The following is a 7797-nucleotide window of genomic DNA, read 5'->3' on the forward strand; positions in this document are numbered from 1 at the left end:
GCTATAAAATGATCTCAAAAAATGGGTGGACGATGTGGATATAGCCCACACATCATAGTGGGACCTACACAACTTGCTAACATTGAGTGGAATTGGCACGGGACCAAATGCAATTCCATCTAATCTAATTCCAAGCTTTTTCATTCTTCTCAAACATTGAGTGGAATTAGCACGAGACCAAATGCAATTCCATCCCACCTAATCCCATCTAATACCAAATGCAATTATAAACTTTCACATGCTTTATAACATTAAAATCATGTGATCCTACCTTATCATATTGTCATGGTCATCCATCAAAGATCTAATAATTATATAGGTTGAGAGGTGGACCCTTATATTTAAATAATGATATCATCATCAAAATGAGATCAAAATCATTTTAATGCCAAAATAAAAGTTTAATGGCTAAAGATATTTGAAAATCCTTTAAAAACATAACATTGATAGATGTAGCTAGCTATACTTGCTTGTATTAGTCACATGGTGACCCCATAAAATGAACCTACATATAATCAAGACTTTAAATGCTCATATGTTCTCAAGTTTAAAGATTAATCCATTTTAATATATTAAGTTGATCATAGTCCGGCATGATGATCCATCTAACTTAAAGACTTGACTTCAATTCATCAATACAAATGTCCAATAGGTCCACTAATAGGCTTGTATTCATGGCATACTCACACTCTTATGTGAAGTAGGGCAAAGATACATCGAATCTTATCATCCCTAATGGTGAAGACCTTCCATCATGACTCGTCATCAATTCTTTTATGCAAGACGTATGGAGTATTGCCTACAAGTTTGTCTCTAAAACTTGCCATATGATTACGGTAAAACATGTATCAAGGACCATAACTTTTTCTTAGCCAAGGACCGGTGTTTCCAATCTCAAATTTTATAGGACAACCGAAGAAATCCATTACTTTAAACCCATGTCTATGTACCTTTACGATACTCCCACATATTAACTATGGCATAATTGCATGTTTACCTATGACCCATGATCATTTTATGATTTGCTGCTAAGATCGTTGACATAGCAATCACATCACCGGTGGATAGTGCTCACATAGGTTTTCCAAGGCACAACTCCAACATCTAGATGGGTGGGATGCCATGAAAATATCACGGTGTGCCCCACACATAAAAATTGTTGAATAAGGTCATTCTACTAACAATGCAAAGGATCCAACCTCGGGTGTTCCTTGTAATTACTACATGAAGAAAGCTTTAATACTGAGCGTGATGGATGATGATATGTACACTTAAAACACAAATAATTCCTATTTACATATATCATGGCTTTAAAATTATGCTTGTTTAGTCACATGGGATTTATAAAAAAATTATCTACTTAATATGAAATTTACCTTCCGAAACCTTTTTCAAAAGGGTTTTCAATGAGTTGCATCATACCTTATATAAAAAATTATAACCAAGTTAGGTCGGCCATACAAAAAAAGGTGAGCAGGAAAATGGGTGAGTGGCTCGAGGAGGCCTCACCGTCATGTTTATGTAAAATCCACTCTAAAACTAGGTGTTCACCCCATGTTAAACCTAGGGCCCCAAAATTAGCACCATCTATGATTTAGGTGGACCACGTGATTAGAAACAATGTACCAGACAAACCTCACCCTTCAAACTATTTCCCTTCATGTGGCTTACTTGAATCACAAATAAACATAAGGTTTGTGCCACAAATCTAAATTTTGGAGTGTCATATGATGGTTGGAGTGAATTTCATAAAATCATTATGGTAGGCCCTATAAAATCAAGGGTGGATACCTCTCTCCTTATTATTTCCTTTGGTATAACCTACCTGAATCACAGCTTGATTTATTTTTAACATGGACTTAACGTGGTATTACACATTTAATGCTGGGAGTGGATCTCATATAAATGTCATAGTCAACCAGGTCAAAACCAAGGGTTAGGCTCCCATAAAATTCCTTTTAAATCTCTATTTTTTGGAATAGTTATTAAAGGGATGCCACCTTTGATTTTTTGGGGGCCCACTGGGATGTGCATGTGAAATCCACTATGGCCATTAGATGTATAATCCAACATTAGGCCAGGATTTTTTTAAAAAATAAAAAATAAAAAATCAAGCTGACCTGTAATTCGGGTGGGTCACACTTAAGAAAATAGTTGGAAGAGACACATTAATCTTTGATTTTTACATATCCCATTGTGATGATTATATGAAATATACTTCAACCATTAAATGCCACACCAAAATTTATGCAAGGCCCAAACATCAAGCCTATCTGTAATTTAGGTGGACCACACCAACAGAAACAATTTAGAGGGTAAGAATTGTCCTGTACACCCTTTTCAATTATGTGGTCCATCCGAATCATGGATGATGTCGAGTTTTGGGCCCTAGGCCATGCATTGGGTTACGTATGTGGTTGTCATGGTAGATTTCATATGAATACCACAGTGGAGCCCACCTGAGCTGCCAACCCCTTTCCTCGCACGACCCATCCCAACTTTCATTTGGAAATCTAATAGAAGGTACTCCAGTGATGAGGTTTATTGAAAACTTTTTTGACAAAATGATACTGGAATGTAAATTCTACATGAAGCAGTTAGTTTTTTTTTTTTTTTTGTGGTAAAATTCCCTTCATAAGCAAGTGTTGGATAGTTAAAAATAAATAAATAAATAAATAAAAATCCAATTGCCCTATTCCAACAAGCGTCCGCAAATGGAAGGCTAGGATTGTTAAGTGAACCTGTGCTTATAAATTACTAAGAATACAAGTAATTCAAATTAAACAGTCCAAATTACAGCCCCAGCTTAGATGTATCACGACCGAATGGTTAAACTTTTCTGGTTACATGACTATAGCTTATTTGATTACCTTAGTGGCAGATTGGTGGACAGTGATTGAAACAGTTCAAAAATAAATAAATAATAATAATAATAATAATAATAATTTATTTGCCTATTTTAACAAGCAAGTGCTTACAAATCGAAGGTTAAGATTATTGAATGAACTTGATTTTGGGAATCTAACTTAGTGACAATGAGTTTCACAGTCTAATAAGTTTAATTTGAGTTGGATCCTTACTCTTGCTCGGGTGGTAGACTCTCGGGGCATTTCAACACCAGGTCAAGGGTTCGAGTATCCATGGGTGGTGAAAACCCACTGTGGTGTGAGTGTGTGGGGTGTGTGTGCATGGGAAAAAAAGAAGAAGAAAGTTTAATTTGAGTTAATTCAAGCAACGCCTATACTTTTTACATGCCTGATTGGTATCATTCTTTCTTTTTTATTTTTTATTTTTATGTGTATGCCATCTATAGGGTCTAAAAAACATGGGAATGCTAACCCTGATCAAAGAATAGAAAAACGTTAATACTCTGGCAGAATGTGCTGCTTGATGCTTAGGTACCAAAAAATTACACAGTCGGTGCATTGGGTTCTTAAATCAAACTGTCAAGATCACGGGAGTCAATATAGATGGCTCTTTAAATGGAAATTTTAATATGAATTCATTTCTTAAATAGTTGATTGGTGGAGATTTGATGGATGGTTAAAATGAAAATAGTCAATGGTTCTAATTCAACACACCAACGCACTAAGGGTTAGGATCATTCAATCAGTCTAAAATTTTGGATGATGACTTTCCTATATGGGTTTGTAATTTATTCAGAGTCGGCGAACAATGGTAGCCTCTAATCCTTAGACACTCGTATGTTGAAATAGGACTATGGATGTTTCTTTTCTTTTTTTTCTTTTTCTTTTTTTTTCTTTTTTAACTATCCAATAAACCTAAAATTTGAACAATTTAATTTGAATTACTTACATGTCATGTATGCAATTTTTAACTAAGTGCATGTGTATCATCTATCACACTGCACCCGAGTATCAAAGTTTGTCTCTTTCTCAAAGGCCTGTATTCGATCACGGGTAGAATATTTCATCATGACAATATCTCCTGTACATATGAAACTTTTGGGCTGTTTGGTTGTCTTAAAATATGAGTTCATTATATTTAGTTAATCGTTATTACTTTACAGGGATCATGATTGTTGGTCATCCAGATTAATATCAATCCTCAACAAAAGGAAATATGATATCCAATATATAATGAGAATGTCTCAAGTCCAACTGGTTGGACCATAGTTTATGGTCCACCGAGCGGATAACCTCTAACTTGCTAAGTGCATGGGACATCCAACCCATTCCTTAGATTGGCCCCACCATGAAGAACGCTCCATGCAAAAGTTGTCCCCATCCACTGAGCAAGTGGATAACATGTTTATTTTGCTATTTATCAATGATTATACAATATTTTCTATAGTGTGGCTTACCTCTTTTTTTTTCTTTTTTTTTTGTGTTTTCCCTTTTTTTTTTCACCTCATGGGATCATGTATATATTCCAAGAATATAGTGTGGCTTACTTGATGATTAGAAAGGGTTGATTTTGTATTATATGATCCTTGTAATGGGCCAACCTATTAAAAGGATTGGATGTCACAAGCACTTGACAAGTTGGAAGTAATCCATTGGGTGGACTGTAAACTGTGGTCCAACTGGTTGGACTTGAGACATTCTCATATATAATTATAATTAATTAAAATGAGATTAACATACTTTTAAATGGCACTTAAATTGGCTATTCTTTTTTTATTTTAAAAAAGACATAAATGGTGTGGTTATTATGGTGAGAAGAATTTAATTAAGTGAATGGCAAAACAAGTTCAAACATGGAACAGCACGCCTGAAATATCTAGGCAATCATGAGGTGAGGCCCACCATGAGCATTCTTTGGCCTGTACATAAGCCAATCCATTCATTTTAATGCATGCTTAAGTGGACCAGCTTGGCCCTTTTATGTCCACATTCACAACTTTGCATATATTGAGAAATTAAAAATTGATGATGGCATATATGAGGTGTCTGAACTAGAAGCAGATTGCATGCGGACACCGCTGACAATATTGACTCACTACTGGACAATGCTCTATGGGCATCATCCTAATGTATGTGTTTTATTTGTGCCATCCATCTATTTTGCTAGCAAATTTTAAATCATCAGCCAAAAAATAAAGTGCATATAAATCTCAAGTGGACCACACAACAAGAAACAATGATAATTGAAGTCTTACATTAAAAACTTCTTGGGGGCCACAAAAGTTATGAATCGACTTATATTTGTGTTTCCCTACTTCCAGGTCCATGAAACCTTATCAATAGGCTGGTTTACAAATAAATATTGTAGTGGGCCTTACACACACACACACAAACACACACACACACACACACACACACCCCGACCCCAGGAGACTTTCATACGCACCAAGGCAAGCTTGCTTCCACGTTGGGTTGGGGTCAGGTCCCACTGTGATGCGTTTATGAAATCCATTCTGATGATTAAGTCTGTAATGAAAAGTTAGCCAAAAAGTTGATAAACTATGTAGGTTCATGATTTAAGTGGCCTACACTGAGGAAAAGTAGGAGAAGATGCATATCATTGGATTTTTACAAGGCCAACCTGAGAATTGGATCTTACTCAAGTTTGGTCTGATACCCTTAAATGATATCGAAAAATGGATAGAAAATCTAGATCATGCATGTATCATGGTGGGCCCACATTGCAGTTTCAACACCGTCCAGTATAGGTTGCCACTTGCAAGCATCACGTCAACATGCATGAGACGGGTGGGAAAACAAGGTGGGAGGGCCGGAGATGGCCCAATCGTGATGAGTATGTGAAATCAACTCCAATCATATGGTGCATGAGAAAAACATAGCCATAGGGATCAAACATAAGACATTCATAATTTATGCTGGACCACATATGCATAAATAATGCAAGGGATGCCCACCATCCAAACTGTTTAACTTGGTGTAGCTAACGTAAATCACTTATGGGCATAAAATTCGGTCCCCATACATGAATTTTCATAAGGTAGATAATGTTTAGAGTGAATGCTAGATAAACATCACGGTGGACCCTGTACAAAGTCAACAGTAGCCGTCCCCCTCTCCCACTGTTTCCCTTCGTGTAGCCCTCACGAATCAAGTATCAACTTGATGTTGGAGTCTCACAACTTAATTTCTCTCACAGACCTAATGGTCGAGGTGGATTTCACGAATACATCACAATGGGCCCACCCCAATCCACCTATCTAAGAAAGCCTACCTTGGTGCGTAAGAAAGTCTCCTGCGGGATGGTATGCAGGAGACCACTATTCTCTCTCTCTCTCTCTCTCTCTCTCTCTCTCTCTCTATATATATATATATATATATATATATTAAATTGATCAGGGAGCACTCAATCACTACTGTTTTCTGTGGTGCAACCCACCTGAGATTCAAATTTGCCTCATTTGTGGGCTCATGCACTAAAATAATGATCCAAAATTGATGGGAAATGGGGATAAAACACATACGTCATGGTGAGTCCTATAGAGCGTAGTAGTCGCTGCTAGTAATGTTAGTATACTTTTGAACTTGGTTATTTGGCATGCATGGGGAATGCATGAATATGAAGTATTGTGTTATTTATTTGTACTTGTTTGGGGACAAAGTGTTCCAATGGCAATTAATACTTGGAAAAGGTCATATATTAGATAGACATTGTGGGTCCTTATTCTCTGAGGCAAACCAAATTAAGTCTCACAAACTAATAAAGCTAGTAAACTTTGTGGGCCCTATCATGGATTTATGTCTTATCCACGCCTTCCCTCCAATTTTCAAGCTTATTTTAAGGTATGAGCCCAAAAATGATACATATCTTCAAGCAGACCACATCACAAGAAACAATGGGGATAATAAGATTAACTGTCTAGACATTCCTAGAGCCCCGCAACAATGTTTAATTGTCATCCAACTTGTCTATAAGGTCACATGGACAGGAGTGAAGGAAACCACAAATGTAAGCTTAATGCAAAACTTCCGTGACCCTTAAGAAGCTTAATTTGAACTGTAGGTGTTCAATTCGTACTGTTTTCCTTTGGTGTGGTTCACTTGAGCTTTGGATACAATTAAATTTTAATCTAGTCTCCTAAAAGAGAATATTAAAAATGTATGGACGCGATACAGACGTTTCGGCGGACCCACGGAGTTTACTCAGTACGCTCCAGAGTACGGAGTTTATCAGCACGCAATCCGCTTCCCAAGTTGTCTCTTTTGATTTGCTTGAATCGAAAGGATCCCTTTGAATCAGGACCATTGAGTGATGCAGTTTTGCAGGTGATTCCCTGATGGGCCTGAGGACACAAGTCAAAGATCTACGCCGATGGCGGAGTAATATAGAAAAATGTTAGTCCTCTGATCTGGTGGGTCAAACTTCCACGAGAGAAGCCATTAGCTAGAACAAAAAACATAAAAAATCCAACCCTTTAAATTAAAGGTACACATATGGCTCACTACTTGATCAGCGTGCTAACTTGATCTTTTGAATATGTCACGTTTACACTCCACTATCGGATGAACGGCCCCAATGTCTGACACGTGTGCTGTCCAACTCCTTTGATACTTGTTTCATCCTCTCACGTGCAGGCCCTCATTGAATAAAACCCTTCATGTTTTTCTTCACACGTAAAAATGAAAGCGGATTGTATGGGGAACCTGCCCAAGGAATATTCCTGATGGCAATGGCCTGATATGTGTGTTTTATCGACGCCGTGCATGCGTTTTTCCAGCTTATTTTAGAGCATGAATATAAAAATGAAGCGATTACAAGGCTCAAGTAGACCACACCACAAAGAAAAGTGATGATTGAGTACGCACCATAAAAAGCTTTCCATCCACGTTTACGTGACCTTATAAATAAGGT

Source organism: Magnolia sinica, chromosome 3 (assembly GCF_029962835.1).
Source record: "Magnolia sinica isolate HGM2019 chromosome 3, MsV1, whole genome shotgun sequence".
NCBI lineage: Eukaryota > Viridiplantae > Streptophyta > Magnoliopsida > Magnoliales > Magnoliaceae > Magnolia > Magnolia sinica.